Source organism: Loxodonta africana, chromosome 6 (genome assembly GCF_030014295.1).
Source record: "Loxodonta africana isolate mLoxAfr1 chromosome 6, mLoxAfr1.hap2, whole genome shotgun sequence".
Classification (NCBI taxonomy): Eukaryota; Metazoa; Chordata; class Mammalia; order Proboscidea; family Elephantidae; genus Loxodonta; species Loxodonta africana.
The window spans coordinates 110,633,756-110,653,772 of record NC_087347.1 but is presented as its reverse complement, the minus strand read 5'-3'; positions in this window follow the sequence as shown (position 1 = coordinate 110,653,772).

Genomic DNA, 20,017 nt, shown 5'->3' with positions numbered 1-20,017 from the left:
TGTTTCAGAGATTCGTCACTGTTCTTTATCGATGCGTAGTATTCCATTGTGTGAATATACCACAATTTATTTACCCATTCGTCCGTTGATGGACATCTTGGTTGCTTCCAGCTTTTTGCTATTGTAAACAGAGCTGCAATAAACATGGGTGTGCATATATCTGTTTGTGTGAAGGGTCTTGTATTTTTAGGGTATATTCCGAGGAGTGGGATTTCTGGTTTGTATGGTAGTTCTATTTCTAACTGTTTAAGATAACGCCAGATGGATTTCCACAGTGGTTGTACCATTTTACAATCCCACCAGCAGTGTATGAGAGTTCCAGTCTCTCCGCAGCCTCTCCAACATTTATTATTTTGTGATTTTTGAATTAATGCCAGTCTAGTTGGTGTCAGATGGAATCTCATCGTAGTTTTAATTTGCATTTCTCTAATGACTAATGATCGAGAGCATTTTCTCATGTATCTGTTGGCTGCCTGAATATCTTCTTTAGTGAAATGTGTGTTCATATCCTTTGCCCACTTCTTGATTGGGTTGTTTGTCTTTTTGTGGTTGAGTTTTGACAGAATCATGTAGATTTTAGAGATCAGGCGCTGGTCTGAGATGTCATAGCTGAATAATCTTTCCCAGTCTGTAGGTGGTCTTTTTACTCTTTTGGTGAAGTCTTTAGATGAGCATAGGTGTTTGATTTTTAGGAGCTCCCAGTTATCGGGTTTCTCTTCATCATTTTTGGTAATGTTTTGTATTCTGTTTATGCCCTGTATTAGGGCTCCTAGGGTAGATCCTATTTTTTCTTCCAAGATTTTTATCGTTTTAGTCTTTATGTTTAGGTCTTTGATCCACTTGGAGTTAGTTTTTGTGCATGGTGTGAGGTATGGGTCCTGTTTCATTCTTTTGCAAATGGATATCCAGGTATGCCAGCACCATTTGTTAAAAAGACTATTATTTCCCCAATTGACTGACACTGGTCCTTTGTCAAATATCAGCTGCTCATACGTGGATGGATTTATATCTGGATTCTCAATTCTGTTCCATTGGTCTATGTGCCTGTTGTTGTACCAGTACCAGGCTGTTTTGACTACTGTAGCTATATAATAGGTTCTGAAATCAGGTAGGGTGAGGCCTCCCACTTTCTTCTTCTTTTTCAGTAATGTTTTGCTTATCCGGGGATTCTTTCCTTTCCATATGAAATTAGTGATTTGTTTCTCTATTCCCTTAAAGTATGACATTGGTATTTGGATTGGAAGTGCGTTGTATGTATAAATGGCTTTTGGTAGAACAGACATTTTTACTATGTTGAGTCTTCCTATCCATGAGCAGGGTATGTTTTTCCATTTAAGCGTGTCCTTTTGAATTTCTTGTAGCAGAGTTTTATAGTTTTCTTTGTATAGGTCTTTTACTTCCTTGGTAAGATTTATTCCTAAGTATTTTATCTTCTTGGGGGCTACTGTGAATGGTATTGATTTGGTTATTTCCTCTTCGGTGTTCTTTTTGTTGATGTAGAGGAATCCAAGTGATTTTTGTATGTTTATTTTATATCCTGAGACTCTTCCAAACTCTTCTATTAGTTTCAGTAGTTTTCTGGAGGATTTCTTAGGGTTTTCCATGTATACGATCATGTCATCTGCAAATAGTGATAGCTTTACTTCCTCCTTACCAATCTGAATACCCTTTATTTCTTTGTCTAGCCTAATTGCCCTGGCTAGGACTTCAAGTACGATGTTGAATAAGAGCGGTGATAAAGGGCATCCTTGTCTGGTTCCCGTTCTCAAGGGAAATGCTTTCAGGTTCTCTCCATTTAGAGTGATATTGGCCGTTGGCTTTGCATATATGCCCTTTATTATGTTGAGGAATTTTCCTTCAATTCCTATTTTGGTGAGAGTTTTTATCATAAATGGGTGTTGGACTTTGTCAAATGCCTTTTCTGCATCAATTGATAAGATCATGTGGTTTTTGTCTTTTGTTTTATTTATGTGATGGATTACATTAATGGTTTTTCTGATATTAAACCAGCCTTGCATACCTGGTATAAATCCCACTTGATCAGGGTGAATTATTTTTTTCATGTGTTGTTGGATTCTATTGGCTAGAATTTTATTAAGGATTTTTGCATCTATGTTCATGAGGGATATAGGTCTAAAATTTTCTTTTTTTGTAATGTCTTTACCTGGTTTTGGTATCAGGGAGATGGTGGCTTCATAGAATGAGTTGGGTAGTATTCCGTCTTTTTCTATACTTTGAAATACCTTCAATAGTAATGGTGTTAAGTCTTCTCTGAAGGTTTGGTAGAACTCTGCAGTGAAGCCATCTGGGCCAGGACTTTTTTTTGTTGGGAGTTTTTTGATTACCATTTCAATCTCTTTTTTTGTAATGGGTCTATTTAGTTGTTCTAATGATAAATTTTTATATGAAATACATTATAACATTTGAACATGAGTTCATAAAATTCATGATTCATGTCTGAATCTAGATACTGCTTTAAGCATTTTCTTGAAAATACTAGTTGCCCTTGCCTCAGCAAAAAGTTTTTCAAGATTAAAATTCATAAAAACTAAGAGCAATAATCACTCAAGAAAATTTGGTCTAATTGACCTGTCAGTAGAAAAAAATCATGTGAAAAACTCAATAACACCAACATAATTAGTAAATTTCTGAACTTAAGGCAAGAAAAATAAATTCTCTGAAATAAATATATGATAATTTATGGATTACGTATGTTTTTATCTTATTACACGTTCTAACATCACCAGTCCTTCAACAGAACATTCCGAAGGATTACTTTCTTTGATATTTTGACAACTTTCAGTTAAAGCAAAACCATTAGCTTTCCAATTTCTTTTTAAAATTTGTAATAATGAAGGTATGTATTTGTCAAAGTAGGAAGATGGGAACAAAGCATCTTTTTCTAGCAGTTCTCCTCGTGTTCCAGTTTGTGGTTTCAGGAGGGACCCATGGTTTAGTATTGCACCCATCACAATATTTTTACTTAACAGTTTGTAGCATGAAGTATAACTTTGATATAATTAGGCAGATGATATGTGGGTCTCTGTTCGTATTCTTATCCTGAGCCCAGCAAATGTTAGGGGTAGTTGGGTGTAGGGTGATTACTCATGCAATAAACAGATAATTTTAACTGTTATGTTTTACACAGGGGAAGTAAGTGGTCAAATGGGAGTGAAGAGCATGGGTGGGAAGCCCAGCCTGCTGCACTGCTTGCTTTTATGCACAAGCATTGTGGTATTTCAAGCCCCTGGCCTGACTAATGCTACCCTTTATACATGAAATATTCTCACCTCTTTATTCACCTGGACACTGCTTCTTATTAGTCCTTAACATGCAACTCACTGTTTCCAGAAGTCTTTATTGACAGCCCGGAGCAGATCTGGCTTTATGCTGTCAGAAGGAGTGGAGAATGTGGCCAGGAGTAGACTGATGCTTCTTCTTCTACCTTTGCAGCATATTGTTATTTTCTCCCACAACTGGGGAGAATCACGCAAAGGCTTATGGCAGCAGCAAGTCCTATTGATATCTTCCAGGTATCAGACCGTCTAACTAATCAGACTGGCATAACCGAGGTTAATTCCTGGCTCCTTCCAACTCCACCCTTTTGGAAGGCAGCACCCTTGGCCATCTCACGGCCTAGGAAGGGCATCATTTCTAACACTCATTCATCTGCAGAACAGATTAACCTTTTGGCTCCATGGATGGTTCCACCAGATGCAACGGCTCAGCTTCTTTGTGAGCCCGGAAGTTGGAATTCTCCAGTGCCACCTACCTGGTATTCATGTCAGGAGCAGCATTTTCAAAAGGACCATGGTGTCAGCAGCTGCTTGCGTGGGTAACACTAGGTGTAATCATCCACTTACGCTTTCTGCTTTCAGATTAAGAGTTGATTTGGCCAATTGTAGCTAGATCGGTTTTCCCCTATGAACAATAGCAGGTGCAGGGCACGCTTTTCAAAAATTTAGTCTGAAATATGAGCAAAAGATACTGTTTTTCTTTTTCTTGGAAATGAGAAAACAAATTTGGATTCAACTACTGAGTTATTATTTTCTCTCTCCCTGAGTTTCAATAGCAAGCTTAATGTAGCAGAGTGTGGAAAAGAAGCATTCGAATCTGGAGGGAAGGAGTTTGCCCTCACAGCAAAGGACATTCTCTTCTCCTTAAAACTCTTGAGCTTGAATATGCAAATGACCCTCTAATAGGAATTACCATTAGTCCTTCTTTCACGAAGAAATAATTGATGAACACTGTGGTACAGGACAGACAGCATTAAGACTCATCTTCAATTCTTTGGATTTGCCAGCTTGTCAAAAGCAGATATCTGATTTTGTGGTGCTGCTGGTGAAGAATTGGTCTCTTTCTCTTGGTGCACAATTTAGTCACCTCCTATAATTTGTTTGAAATGAACAAGATCTGGTATGCAACATCTTCTCTTTAATAGGCAATATTACAAACAAGATTAAAAGACGTGGTTATAAGGCTGTTGTCTTTGCAAATTTAATTTGGCAAGATAGTGCTACAGGCGACTAGATAGCTTACTAGAAACATTATTAGGACCAACCGCCAAACTTGGGAATGGCATAGTTTTCCTGACAAACCATAATTTATGTGTGGGAAAGTTGGTCGTTCAAACATACATAATTACGGAGAGCTCAGGAGGTATCCCAGTAAGAGATTGTGTAGTTCAATTTTAGATGCAAATGAAAGGAGATCATTATTCAATTGCTAAACATAACTTTTTTTATTGTGATAAATATGCATGCAACAAAACCTTTGCCATTTCAACATTCTTCAGATGTACAATTTAGTGACATTAATCGTATTCATCATGCTGTGTCAGCATCACCGTTATCTGTTTCCAAATTTCTTCGTTGCCCTTCACACAAGCTCAGTGTTTCCTAAGCAGTGAGCCCTCCACTTCCCCATTCCCTCCCACATTGTTTCCATTTTTGGGCTATTGTGAAAAGTGTTGAAATGAATATTGGTGTGCATGTATCTGTTTGTGTTCCTGTTGTCCATTCTTATGGGTACATACTTAGGATTGAGATTGCTGGGTCATATGGTAGTTCTTTGTTTAACATTTTGAGGAACTGCCAGACTCTTCTTCACAGTGGTTGTACCATTTTACAGTCCCACCAGCAACAGATGAGGGTTCACATTTCTCCACATCCTCGCCAACGTCTGTGGTTTTCTGTTTTTTTAAATCATGGCCATTTTAGCAGGCATGAAATGATATCTCATCATGGTTTTTCCCAATTTCATGCATATCCCTAATGACTAATGACCTTCATGTATTTCTTGGCCATTTGCATATTTTCTTTGGTAAAATGTCTATCCATATCCTTTGCCCAGTTTTTGATTTTTTTGTTGTTGTTGTTGTTGAGTTGTAGAAGTTCTTTTTGTATTTTGAACATTAAACCCTTATCAGATACATGGTTCCCAACAATTTTCTCCTGATCTGTAGGTTGTCTCTTCACTTTGTTTATAAAGTCCTTTGGCATACAAAAGCTTTTAATTTTTATGAGGTCCCATTTACCTATTTTGTCTTATTGCTTGTGTTTTTGGTGCCATATCTAAGAATCTACTGTTGAAAGCTATTCCTCAAGCATTACCCCTATGTTTTCTTTTAAGAGTCAGCATAATTTTCATTGTTAACTTCGATCTTTTGGATAAAGTTGGGGTAGATTTGGGAAATCTGTGCACTTAAAAAGCTTTACTATTACTACTAATGTTAATAACAACACTTATTTACTGAGCGGTTACTATATGTCAATTATATTTAATGTTTTCCATTTAATCCTCATAGTAACACTAGAAGATAAATAATACTGTTATTCCCATTTTTGAAAAAGTAACTTGACTGTCCCAAGATCAACAGCTAGAAAATAGGAGAGTTGGAATTCAGCCTATGCCCATCTCACTCTAGAGCCTGACCATTTAATCACCTGGTTAAATATCTCAGAGCCTGAGAACAGCATTCTATGTTGAAAACCACCATTTATGAAGCTGTTAGAGTCCCTTGCTTCCCTTGGACTGCAATCTAGAGAAAGACACAGCCCCAAAGAAGAAGCACTTGGCTTTCAGGACTGACATAACTTCTCTTTTCTCTGACCGAATAGTGATTTGAACTTAAGGAAGCACTATACTTTCTTTAAAGGGAGGTTTTAGGTATGTTGATTAATATGTTTTTAATTCAAAGCCTTTGTGGCAAGTAATTCTAAATGGTCTGCCCCCAAACGTTCCCAGCTGCTTTCTTCCTTGTTACTTCTAACTTTCATATAGTCAATTTCCCAATCTCCTTTGAGCTAGGTGTGGCCATGGGACTCACTTTTGCCTTACAAGCTATAAATGCAAGTCTGGGAGTGCCTTCTGGGAAAGTTTATGCTTTCCTGATAAAGAGGGAAGAAGAGACTGAGCTAACTCTAGAAATTGCCTATTTTAGGCTACTTATTCTATGAGAAAAGTAAATTCAATTATTAAAGTTACTGTGAGCTGTTTATTTCTTATACCCAAACACCATTCCTAATGCTATAGGTCCTGATAGCTAACCACATCTTTAATTTTTTTTTTTCAGTTTCATTAAGTCACCAATCATATAGTAAATAGCATGATATTATCTCCATTTTAAAGATAAGGAAAACACACCAAAGGAGAGAATACACATACCTAGGTTGATAAATCTACCCAGTGCAAGAGCTGGAGCTGAAACCCAGGCCATCCAACTCCTGCTTGGATACTCTTGAAAACACTCCATGAAGATGCATGAGGGGTCATAGGCAGAAATATAAATGCCATGGGTTTTTTCCTGATCATTGGCATTTGAACCATTATGGGTCTCAGTAACGACAGCAGGTTGATTGGAAATAGAGAAGAGGAAAAAATCATTAGAAACAGCCCCCTAGAAGATGAGTGAAGTCATTTACGGAACAGAGAGAGTTAGATTACTGAATGTAATGAACATGAAAGAGGATTCTTCAAGCACAAAGAACAACAGAGGAATAGAGGACAGTGAATCTACACTTCTTAATGGTAGCAAATGAGTTAAGGTATTAGCACAGGGATTTGCCTAAATATTTTAGTGTGTTGCCTTCGGTTAAACCAAAGTAAGGAGGGCTCTGATTAATGACCGCAGGCAGGGTGGGGAGAGAGAAAAATAATGAGAAAGTTGTTGTTTGTTGCCATTGAGTTGATTCTGACTCGTGGTGACCCCATGTGAAAGAGAGAAAGGAAAAATGAATGAGAGAGAGAAGAGGAGGAAGAAAGAGAATTGGAGTATGGGATATCTCTAAGCTGGAGCAACCACATGAATTCTTTTAATTGGGGGAACTGTGAAACAACATAGATGAAATAGATATTCACTTGCTCTATCTCCTGTCAAGAAATATAAATTGAGTCTTTAGAAAGATTCCTGTTTTAAGCCCTCCCATTGGTGTTTGGAGAGAGTAGAATGGTGTTCTACAATAATGGCTGTAGTTACCCTTGTGATGAACACACAGGATGTCCTTAACAAACATGTTAACTCTACCTAGTCTGATATTCTGGTTGACTCTTGCCCATGACATTTAAAGTTTTAATTAAAAAGCAGCTGTTTGAGAGATATAAGCCATTGCCACTCACTCAAAGGCATACCAAGTCAGAATGTACCATAGATCTATAAATCAAAGGACAGGTAGAGAGTGAAGAGCTTGAGTGTGAATATAGTGACACAGGTTTGGAGCCTGAGACTCTGATTATCAGGCCTGGTTTGAGTGCTATAGTAAGGGCGACTGAAGATATTCAGAAGAAATGAACTGCCTGGCTCAGATGAAAGATGGCTGTTCAAGGAAAACTTCGTCTAGCCTTACCCTCAGTGGATCCACAATCAATGCCCATAGAAGCAGCAGTCAAAAGAAATCAAATGACACATTGCACTGGGCAAATCTGCTGCAAAAAAACCTCTTTAACGTCTTAAAAACCAACGATGTCACTTTAAGGACTAAGGTGCACCTACCTAGCAATGGTGTTTTGAATCATGTGAAAAGCATGTGAAAGCTGGACAATAAGAAAGACAAAAGAAGAGTTGATGCCTTTGAATAATGGTGTTGGCAAAGAATGTTGAATACACCATGAACTGCCAGAAGAACGAACGAATCTGTCTTGGAAGAAGTACAGCCAGGATGCTCCTTATAAGCAAGGATGGCAAGACTTCTTCGTCTCACAAACCTTGGACATGTTATCAGGAGGGATCAGTCCCTGGAGAAGAACATCACACATGGTAAAGTAGAGGGGGTCAGTGAAAAAGAAGAAGACTCTCAAAAAGATGGATTGACACAACGGCTGCAACAACAGTTTCAAGCACAACAATTGTGAGGATGGCATGGGACTGGGCAGTGTTTCATTCTGTTGTATATATTGTCCGAACAGACTCGAGGGCACATAACAACAACTGTAAGTGAATATGCTCCCAAATTCCATAATGGATGTGACCTCCAAGAAGCTTCATCTATACCATGGTGTTAATTGTCAAATGTATGTCTGGACCTTACCTTTATACTGCATTCCTCAGTTTCGGCTGCATAGCAAATGACTTCAAAAGCTCAGAGATCTGCAGGTCAGCTAAGCAAGACAGTGGTCAGCTGGGTCAGGCTAGACTCCAGGTTGTGCTAAGGTCTGCTCCACATGTCTTCATTCTAGGGCTTAGGCTGAAGGGGCAGTGGCTACCTGAAACCTACGCTCTCAGGGCAGGTCACAAGAGTGCAAAAGTACAAGCCAAGCATTAAAGCATGTTTAAAGTATTCGCCTGCGTCTTTTCCATTTAATATCCTATTTACAAAAGCAAGTTACTTGGCCAAGCCCAAGATCAATGAAGTGGGGAAATATGCTCCACCTATTAGTGAGAGACGGTGTAGTGGTTAAGAGCTACAGCTGCTAACCAAGAGGTCGGCAGTTTGAATCCACCAGGCCCTCCTTGGAAAGAGTATCAGCAGTTCTACTCTGTCTGATAGAGTTGCTATGAGTTGGAATCAATTAGACGGCAATGGATTTTTTTTTTTTTTAATTAGCAAGAGGAGGCCTGGTGGCACAGTGATTAAGGGCTTGGCTGCTAATCAAAAGGTCAACAATTCGATATACCAGCCACTCCTTGGAAACCATGTAGGGTAGCTCTACTCTGTCCTATAGGGTCGCTATGAGTGGAAATCAACTGGATGGCAACAGGTTTTTTTTTTTTTTTAATTGGTGAGAGCCACTGCAAAGTTACATGGCAAAGGATATGGGTATATACTGCATTTTTATGCAAGTAAAATGCATGTTATACTTTTTTTTGACAACCGCACAACACCCTGGAGCATTATTTTCTTAGTGTAGTGTGCGCATTATTTATGTGGGCATGTTATTTGCAAAAAAATACAGTAGTCCTATTACAGAAAAAAAGAATTTTTTGAAGAATTACAGAGGAGTGAAGAAATGGGACCAATAATTCAACCTGCCACAGAGCTCATGGAGCCCTGATGGCACAGTAGTTAAGAGCTCAGCTGCAAACCAAAAGGTTGGCGATTCAAATCCTTGGAAACTGTGTGAGGCAGTTCTCCTCTGTCCTATAGTCAGAATTGACTCGATGGCAATGGACTTTTTTTTTTTTTTTTTGCCACAGAGCTCTAAGCTCATCTGTCCAGCTCTGTACTAGAGACCTATGCATTTGGATATCTCTAAGGCAATTTATATTCATCGTGACCAAAACTGAACTTATGATGCATCTCCTTCAAACCCCATACATGCACACAAAACCTATTCCTCTTCCAGTGTTTCTTGTCTTAGTGAATGGCACTACCATTTGTCCACCCACCTGTGTAAGCAAAAACCCAGACGTCATCCTTTAAATCTCTCCCTTCTTCTCACCCTCTCTAACTAATCAACTGCCAAGTCCTCTTGATTTATCTTCTAAATAGTTCTTGAGTCCATCCACTTTTCTCCTTTTCTAATACCACTATCCTTCGATAAAGCTGCATCTACTTCTGCCTGGGCTACTGAAGTATATCCTAATTGGTCTCTTCGGATCCATTCTCACCCACCTCTATTACATACTTTGTGCTAAGGACACAGCGATCATATAAAAATACATACATAACATATTCTTTTTGTTACAGCTATTCAATTGCTTCCCATTGTTTACATGCTAGCAACTAAAGTCCTTAACTCAGTCGTTAAGGCCCACATGAGCCAGCCTGTTTCTAACTCTGCTGCTCCAGTATATGACAGTCCTTGACTCCTACACTCTGGCAACACTACCCTTATTTCAGTTTATTGACACCTCTAAGTTGTTTGACTCAGGGTGTTTGCCCATTCTAGCCTCTCTTCTGGGGTCAGACTATGCAAATAAGGTACATGGAACGCTTGTAGGGGATTCGTTAGTTTGTAGCCTTCTTGTGGGGGGGCATACCTGGAAACTGATAAGGTGCTTGCTATATAACCAGCTTTCCAGACAGAGGTTTGGGAGAGAGACACACAGAGAGAGAAGAAGGGACTGTAACACTGATGACCACAAGGATGGTATGGCAAGAGTGGCAGTGGCAGAAATAGTGAGAACCCTGAGACCTGCGTAAAATGGCTGCCACGGCAGCCTACAGAACTAGGCAGCAGCAAGATCTGACAAGGGCCCAGCTCCAGCAGGCCAAAAAGCTGTCCTGATTGAAGAATTGTGTCCTCAGTTGTTCCTGTTACTTCCAAGTTGACCCTAATCCTGAATTGTAACCTGTTACTTCTCTAATGAACCCCATAACTATGTGGCCATTGCAATGAATTTTGAACCCAGGAGAGAAGTAGAGAGTGCCGTGGGAGGGACAGCTGGTAACAGAATTGGTAAAAAGGTTAGAGAGAGAAGGCATGTCTGACCTCCACCTCATAGGAATCAGCCTTGGGCTGATGTTGATCTTGATTCTCTTCCCTCCTTGTGAAGTTAGAGGACTTCTGATGCCACCACGCCATTTTTACAGGAAGCCGTTACCATCCCTTGCACTGGGGAGACAAAGAGAAGAGCCCAAAGTCTAGAACTGCCTGATGGGTGATGGAATCTTGGAGGAGAAAACACACAATTGGAGCTAGAGTCACAGCTAGGGCTACCAGAGGAGATGTAGTGATGGGAGGGATACCCTATGGCCCTTCCTCTTCTCCCACCCTCCAATCTCCTGCCATTTGCAACCAAGCACAGGTAGAGAAGAGGAAGAACAGGAAACAGCTCTGAGAACAAGCGAGCATAAGTCCATACCAGCATATTATATATTTTCTTACACAGTTATTTGTATACTACTTGTCTTCCACATTAGACAAGAAGCTCCATGAGCAAGGACGGTGCTAACTTTACGGACCATTGTTTCCTCAGTGCTTTCTACAAGGACTGACACTGGCCCTTAATGTTTGTTGAATGAATGAATGCATTAGAGGCATCTAAGAGTGACAAAGACTGGAGTGAAAAAAAAATCTATTGAAGTACTGGGGCAGTATCATTAGGACAGAGTCCCTGGGTGGTGCAAAATGGTTAACTCACTCAGCTGCTAACTGAAGGGTTGGAGGTTCTAATTCTAGTCCACATAGAGGCACGTCAGAAGAATGGCCTGGTGGTCTAACTCCAAAAAGTCAGCCATTGAAAACCCTATGAAGCACAGTTTTCTGACACTGGTGGGGTCATCATGAGGCAAAGTCAACTTGACAGAGACTGGTATCCACAGCAATGAGCATACTGTTTCTTCCTCCATCTTCTCCTTTCGCCAAACCCACTTCCTTTTCCCGAAAAACTCATTGTCACCGAGTCGATTCTGACTCATCGTGACCCTGTGGAACAGAGTAGAACTGCCCCATAGGGTTCCCAAGGCTGTAATCTTTCAGAAGCAGATGGTCACATCTCTCTTCCCCAGAGCAACTGGTGGGTTCGAACCACCAACATTTTGGTTAGCAGTTGAGCACTTAACCACTGCGCCACCAGGGCTCCTTCCTTTTCCAGAGGTTTGCAATTAAAGCTTACCATTCAGGCCTTTGTTATTGGAGGAATTGACCAAAGAAGGATGTAATGTAATTATCCACATTCTTGAACACACACACATACAATCAGTTTCTTTCTCTGCCCTTAGCCACAGGAGCAGAGCCCTGAGGAAGGTCTTTTGTAGTTTGCAGAGCCTCTTTCTGTCACAACAGTCTGTGGAAAACTGGGCAGATGCCAGGCTCCTGTTCTCTAAGACAAACATTAAAGAATGACTTCCAGGCCCTCTGAATTTGAGCAAAGTGCAAAATAAAATAAAATCAAGGTTGCTTACATTTATAACCCTATCACAAATTGTCTGAACCAGGTTTTTTGCGAATGTATTTTTGGCCCTTTTTTTCTAGAACTATTCATGAAATTAAACTGTTTTGAGGAAACATTAATATTTTGGGTAAGCAGTCTTTTAGAAATTACAACTTCAAGGAGAGATTATTGTAACCCTGGGCCATGGGTGGGGGGGAGGGGGGATGGGTGGAATCTAGGGGAAATCAGACAAGCCTTCCGTGTGTTTCCAACTAATTCTTCCTGTTGTGTAAGATTGTATAAGAATTTCCCAGACCCCTGTCTTGGAGGGATGGGACACCACTTCCTGGTTTTGTGTCATTTCCTTCACGCCTTTAGTGACCAGTGTGGGAGAGACAGTGATGTCCAGCAAACATTCCAGTTGCTTTCCCATGTTTCCCAGCATCCCCACAGTTAGGCAGGGTGGCAGGGTTACATGATTAATCTGGCTGATGGAATGTGGCTGAGAGTGACATGTGTCATTTCCAGGCCAAGGTGTAGATGAGTCACCACAGTGCCTGACTTGGTGCCCTGTTGAGATGCATAATCACCATATGCAGGAAAATGGCTTACAGCTCACTTTGTGTGAGCAACAGAGAAAGCTTTGTTACCTTAAGCTACTGTAATTTTGAGATTATTTGTTACTGCAGCATAAACTAGCCTATTCTGACCAACAACATGTGAATACAATAAAAGCAAGATTGCTAAAGCTCTTATCCAGTTGTGTTGCTTTACCTTTTTCCTTTGGGAGTGGTAAGAGTGCACTGAGGTAAAAAATGACAAAGTCTAAAAATTGAGCTAATTTGAAATTTGGTTGTGACAGTCTTTATTCCAAACATATTGAATCTAGGTCTAATAATTTAGAAACAACCAAACAAACAAAAAACATTTTCCTGGTTAAAGTGGACAGGCCGAATTCTTCGTTCAAAGCTACTGAACTCTTACTACAGAACATCTCCTATGGACCATTCCTGGGCTAGCTCTCCAGGCATCACGTGATGTGAAGAGGGAATGCTCAAGGGTTTCTTATGCCTCAAATTATCATCTTACCATTCCTCAGGAAGGTACATTTGTTAGGCTAAGACCGTGTCTCCTATTAACAATGATTACTTAAAGGAGCACTTAGGAAGATGGGGAATGCAAAGAGAAAAGCCTCCATTGCACTCTTGTAATAGTAGGATGACATTAAAGCCAGAGTCAACCATTAATAACTAAGTCAGAGTTAGAATCTCAGAGCCGGCAAGATTAACTGTACCTTATTGTCCTGTTTTTCTTCCTTCATAGCCTTTATCACAATCTGAATTTATTTTATTAGCTTACCTGCTTACTATCTGCTCCCTCTATTAGAATGCTGCTTAATATCTGCTCCCTCTATTAGAATATAGCACTTAAAAAAAAAAAAAAAAAAGCACTTTAGAGTGTGGAATTTGTCTATGTTCACCATGGTAGCCCCAGAGCCTAGAACAGTGCCTGGCACTGAGTAGGTGTATGACAAATGTATTTTTTGAATGAATAAATGAATGACAAGAAAGAAGTGGCACTGTCCCCGAACATGGAGACAGCAACTGGGGAAGTCTATGCTAGGTGGTAATTGAGCTTCCTTCAGGGAGCAGCATGAGAACTTTGGGCGTCCAGGGGCCTGGGTCATTAGGAAGGTGGCAGAATTTTTTTGACGGAAAAGAAAAAATTTCAGCGTGGAACAGTAGAGGCCACCTGCACGGTTTTGCCCTGGAGCCAGTGCTAGAAATTAGAACCTAGTTAAGTGACTATCCTAAAAAAACAAAAACAAAAAAACCTCTAGAATCACCTCATTAGCAGTAACAGGTCACCTCTCCTGCTTGTGGACTCTCACAAGAAGCACCCTTCGCTGTGGATGCCCCTTGCCGTGGAGTCGATTCCAACTCACAGCAACCCCATAGGACAGAGTAGAACTGCCCCACAGGGTTTCCAAGGAGCAGCTGGTAGATTCGAACTGTTGACTTTTGGTTAGCAGTCGAGCTCTTAACCACTACACTACCAGGGCTCCACCCTGTGGATACAAAGTATAAATCAGTGAAATATATCTTTAAAGGTGGCAGGAAAAAAATATTCAAAATATGTCAGAAGTTGTACCTGGCCTTTTAGGTGTTCTACGTCCATAGGACCTACAAGAATTTATCTAAGTAGGCCATTTTGATAGATTGTCTATTGACTATCTTCTTACAAAGGGTGATCAAGAAAAATAAATACAAATAAACAAGACTTGTGCAAAATAAAACAATGCCTGAACTAAATATTAAGTGCTTATTTTATTTCATTTTTAATGTTCTGAGCATCGTGTAAGATCCTCTTGCTCTCGGCTTTCACTGGGACTTTTTTGTGTGTGTGTGAAAATATGAACAAAACATACACCCGTTTAATAGTTTTTACACGTACAGTTCAATGACAATGCTTACGCATTTCACATTGTGTCACCATTGTCACTATCTCTACCCGTATTGTTTCAACACGGTTAAGTGAGACTGCTCTTTAAAGTTCTCATCTAGCTTCAGGATTACTGTTGTCAGATTGATCTTATATAGATAATTCTTAAAAGAACAAAATGCTCAAGGCAAGTGTTCTTTATTAATTGAGTTAAAGTGTTGTTTAATTTAAAAATGACTTGTTGTATAGTTTCTACTCAAGTTTTAAAAATTGTTTCCAGGCAATAGATTCAGGGATTCACCCATCTCAATGGACCCCATAAGTGGTTATGAGAATTTAAAGCTCTGTTCCACATTTTTTCTCCTTTTGATCAGGATCCTTCTATTGAGTCCTTGATTAATATGTTCAGTAATGGTAGCTGGGCACCATCCATTTCTTCTGGTCTCATGGCAAAGGAGACAGCAGTTCATGGAGGCAATTAGGCCTGCAGTCCATTCCTGCTCCAATTCCTGAGTCTTCTTCCTCTGTTGCTCCTCCACTAGGGTTTTTTGGTTCTTGTTTGGCCCTAGCTTCTGCTGTAACTCTGTCTGAGCTCATGCAGGCACTACCTGACAATGCACAGCCTTAGGCTCAAGGCTTCCTTGTTGCTGAGTTGTGAGATGCTTGGGACTATTCAGGTAGGCATACCTGGAAGTGTGGGGGCATTAACACAAGCCTGCAAGGCAAACCTTTGACCAATGGCAGATGGAAGCAGAGAAGAAATAAATTCTTCTTCCTTTCCGCTCCAGATAGGGAACCATCCTGAGTTGCAATCATGTATAACTCCTCTTGTATATGTTTGTCATACTGTAGTGGCTTGCGTCTTGCTATGATGCTAAAAGCTATGCTACTAGAATCTCAAATACCAGCAGGGTCACCCAAGGTGGGCAGATTTCAGAGAACTTCTAGTCTAAGACAGAATAGAAAGAATAGTCCGGCAATCTACTTGCAAAAATCGGCCAATGAAAACCTTATGGATCACAACAGAATATTGTCCGATATAGTGATGGAAGATGAGTCCCCTTGGTTAGAAGGCACTCAAAAAAACACAGTGGCCACATCAGTGGACTCCAGCATACGAATGATCATGAAGATGGTGCAGGACCGGGCAACGTTTTGTTCCGTTGTACACAGGGTTGCCATGAGTCAGAACTGACTTGATGTCAACTAACAATATAAGTCCTCTCAGAAAAGTGTCCACTGAGATTCAGCATATGGTGACCAGCTTGGTGACTCTTTTCTCCCTGTGTCACTCCCTTCTACCTTAGTCTTGCTTTTCTTGAAATTGTATTCTTTAATAAAATATTAGCACATACATTTTATCTCAGGCTTTACCTCCTGGGAACCCAGGGGAAAACACTGTCTAAACATTTTCTCACAGAAATTATGATAAGCATCAAAAGACAAGTACAACTTGAAAGTTAAATATTTATTGTGTGCACATTTATTTTTTCATGTTTACCCAAAGAAAGGCCAATGTCTTTCGGGACCCTAAGGAGGTATAAGCAGAAATAAAGTCCAAATTCCTTCCATCAGAAGTGTTCCCATGGATCATAAAAAATAGAGAAAAATGATATGAAGAGAAACTTACTATCTTAAAGTTCTTTATGATTTAAAAGCTCTATCACATTCATTGGAGTCCTGGATGGTGCAAATAGTTAACATGCTTGACTGTTAACCAAAAAGTTGGAGGTTGGAGTCCATCAAGAGACACCTCAGAAGAAAGGCCAGGTAATCTTCTTCTGAAAAACAAGCCATTGAAAACCCTATGGAGTACAGCTCTACTCTGACTCATGTAGGGTCATCATGAGGCAACATTGACTCAGTGGCAACTGGGTGGTATCACATCTATTATGTCTTTGAATTTTTGTAATAATACTACTTTTACTTAGAGGGAAATTGAAAATAGAAGGTTTAATTAATATATTCCAGGCAAAACCATAAGAAGGCACCGAACTGGGCTGAGAGTCCAAGCTTTCTGATTTTCAACCAAGGTTTCATCCATTCTTCTTCCCTCTTGCTTCTCCAGACCTAACCCTGTTAAAAATACACATGTACTTGGAAGCAAAAAGCAGAAACATTGGCTAAAATGAGTAGAAAACCTCAAATAAGAACAGTGCAAAAATGATTCTGCTGCCTGGTAGATAAATAATTTATTTGAGCTGTTTCTCTTCTAGAAGGTTTGTCCTGTAATACAACATTAATAGCTTGGCTTGAAACCTTATAGATATAATAGAACAGATTACTGAAAGTGAATATGAGAACCAAGAAAAAAAAAATTTTATCATAAAAGGAGAAAGTAACAGTAAGGAAATCTTGAGTTATTTCAAGATCAGGAGTCATGAGTCTATAATTTTATTTTGCTGTTTGAAATGTCACTCAAAGGATAGCATTCCTAGGTACATTTCTTCATGGGAGTATTTGGTTAGCATTCACTCTAAAAGGAAGGAAATAACTTAGGGGTCACTGGGGCTAGCATAGATGGGCTGGACTGGAGGATGTCCCCTGAGGGACTTAGTATCTACTCAGAATCCTTTCTGCATCTTTAGATAGATAGGACAAGTTTGAGACAGATTTATCTACTGCTGTCTTAGTGTGAAACAAAAGGACCCCAGGAGCCATCTTTGGGCAAGACTGAGGATAGAGGTTCCCTCCATCAAAGGAAGCAGGGTTATCACTAGCCCACACTAGCATGTGCCTTTGTGTGAATTTAAAAAAGGCACAGTACGCTTCCAGGCGCCTTTATTGTGCTACCCTTATGCAATGGCTGCCCTGAGGTCAAGCTTTTCTCTGATGGAGACCACTGCTGAAATTGCCATGGGCCTCAGCAGAGGAGACAATGCTGTTGGTGACCCTCCCAGCACAACTGAGATACATTATGATGTGACTTCTAAAAAGGCTCAACTGTAAACTTGAGGAGAGCAGAAGAACAACAGAGACTGAAACTTAACAACTGCTACTAGAAGGATTAATCTTAGTGTTCTCAGATTCAGTCTAACTGCAGTGCCCTTTAAGGGGCTTCTCTCCCAGTGGGCCATGTGGCAGGAACCACTCAAAATGCCTCCCTCCCCCTAGAATGCACCAAAAAGCCTACTTCCCTTGAAACTTAGCCCCAACCATCCTCTTTCCTGCTTCCAAAACAGTCACAACCCAAGGGAGAGAAAAAGGACTTCTCTCACCTTGTTCACCTCCCAGGGTTAGCACCTTGAAAGGATGCATGAAGACAGGATGACCTACTCCTTCTGGAGTGGGAGAATCACACCCTTCCTCACAGGATGGGATCTGGCCAGCAGTTAGTTCCCAGTCTCTATTATTTAGTCTGGCAGAGGCACACATGAAGACCAACAGTTTGGTAATAGGACTGCACCAAGTGCAGTCCATGACCTCCAGGGCCAAGAGCAGAGAGGAGATTTGTGTTTATCTCTTACTATAATCTGGTCTTTGTGCTGATCTCTTATGAATAATTGTTTAGTTAAGAATTTGCCCCCGAGGCTATGGCCCTGAGATACCCTTAAACTTTGAACTGAAATTACTCCCCGAGGTTAACTTTCAACTAAATAACAGATTGGCTCATAAAATAAACAATATTATCTGTGAGTACTGTGCTCCTTTAAAAAAAAAAAAAAAACCCAATCGTCTATTTGAGACAAAATGGTCAACATTTACTCTAAAGCAAAGACAAGAAGGTTGGGGCTGGGGACAGGGAGACAATGAGCAAGAATAATGGAAACAGCACACCAGAAAGGAAATAATGAGAATGTTGATGGAATTTGGAAATTGTAACCAATGCTGATGAACGATGTGTAGAGATTATTAAATGGGAACCTAATTTGTTATGTAAACTTTCACCAAAAACTCAATAAAATACTTAAAAAAAGAAATTCACAGGCATTTCTCAAGAACAAGCCACAATTTTTAAGCATGGGACAATCTAATCCGGCTTTAGGGTGAAGAATTTATTTAACACTGAAAGGCGCACTATGTTAAAATACCCAATATACATTGCTATTCCATTTGCTTAATATCACAGTCTGAAGTATCTATATTTGGATGACTTTGCTACATTCAAGGCTTCCCCAAGGGCAAATAATTCAAGTTTTTACATTTGCATGACTAAAAGTGTACTTTCCAGAACAAAGATAACATAGGCTACAAAGGCTTGTTATGGTTTCAAACTGCATAGAACCACAATATGACAAGTTTACAACTTTGAAACTAGATCCTGAGTCCTCTCAAGTATTAACTCACATTCATCCTAACCAGGGAAATGAGAAACCCTTCATCAAGGGTGGTTAGAAGGAATCACTTACTTTGATTTCTGACAGGCCCTCGTTCTAGCTGTGTGTGACGATCATTTTCGGTATCCACCCAGGTTCATATTTCACACTTTCAACATCCATATATTTACTTCTCACCACTTGTCTGTCAGTTTGTCATACTGTGGAGGATCTTGTGTTGCTGTGATGCTGGAAGCTATGCCACTGGTATTTCAAACACCAGCAAGGTTACCTACGACAGACAGGTTTCAGCAGAGGTTCCAGGTTAAGATAGACTAGAAAGAAGGGCCTGGTGATCTACTTCTAGAAATCAATAAATAATAAGGCCAGCAAAAATCTATGAATAACAGCAGAGCATTGGCTGATTCAGTGCCAGAAGATGAATTTCTCAGGTTCAAAGGCACTCAGCAGACAACTGGGGAATAGCTGCCTCCTCAAAGTGGAGTCAACCTTAATGACATGTATGGAGTCAAGCTTTTGGGACCGTCACTGGCTGATGTGGCATGACTCAAAATGAGAAGAAACAGCTGCAAACAACCATCAGTAATAGGAATGTGGAATGTATGAAATATGAAACTAGGAAAACTGGAAGTTGTCAAGAATGAAATGGCATGCATAAAGATCAATATCCTGGGCATTAGTGAGCTGAAATGGACTGGTATTGGCCATTTTGAATGAGACAATCATATGGTCTACTATGCTAGGAATGACAAATTGAAGAATGATGTTGGGTTCAACAACAAGGACGATCACTTGATATGACTATTATTCAAATTCATGTACCAACTACTAATGCCAAATATGAAGATATTGAAGATTTTTACCAACTTCTGCAGTCTGAAATTGGTTAAACATGTTGTCAAGATGCATTGATAATTACTGGGGACTGGAATTAAAAAGTTAGGAACAAAGAAAAATCAGTACTTGAAAAATATGGCCTTGGTGATGCAAATGATGCCAGAGATGGAATGGCAGAATTTTGCCAGACCAATGACTTCTTCATTGC